This window comes from Vigna radiata, chromosome 2, assembly GCF_000741045.1.
Source record: "Vigna radiata var. radiata cultivar VC1973A chromosome 2, Vradiata_ver6, whole genome shotgun sequence".
NCBI classification, from domain to species: Eukaryota; Viridiplantae; Streptophyta; class Magnoliopsida; order Fabales; family Fabaceae; genus Vigna; species Vigna radiata.
This window is the reverse complement of record NC_028352.1, coordinates 15,932,827-15,933,088: the sequence shown is the minus strand read 5'-3', so window position 1 is coordinate 15,933,088 and position 262 is coordinate 15,932,827.

Here is a 262-nt window from a genome sequence, read left to right as displayed (position 1 = left end):
GTTTTTCATAATAAAAAATAAATAAAATATATAAAATTATAAAATACACAAAAATTAATCAAAGTTAATTTTATTGATGATTTAAAATAAATTACATTTATTGACAATTAAAATGTAAATATAAAAATACATTCATTGATAATTTAAAATACAATTTGATTATAAGAGTATGCCCAACATGTCATTGTTCCTTGATCGTAGACTCTTGGGATTCCATTGCTTTCAATCTTTAGTTGATGCTTACGGTGATGAAGACAAGCTT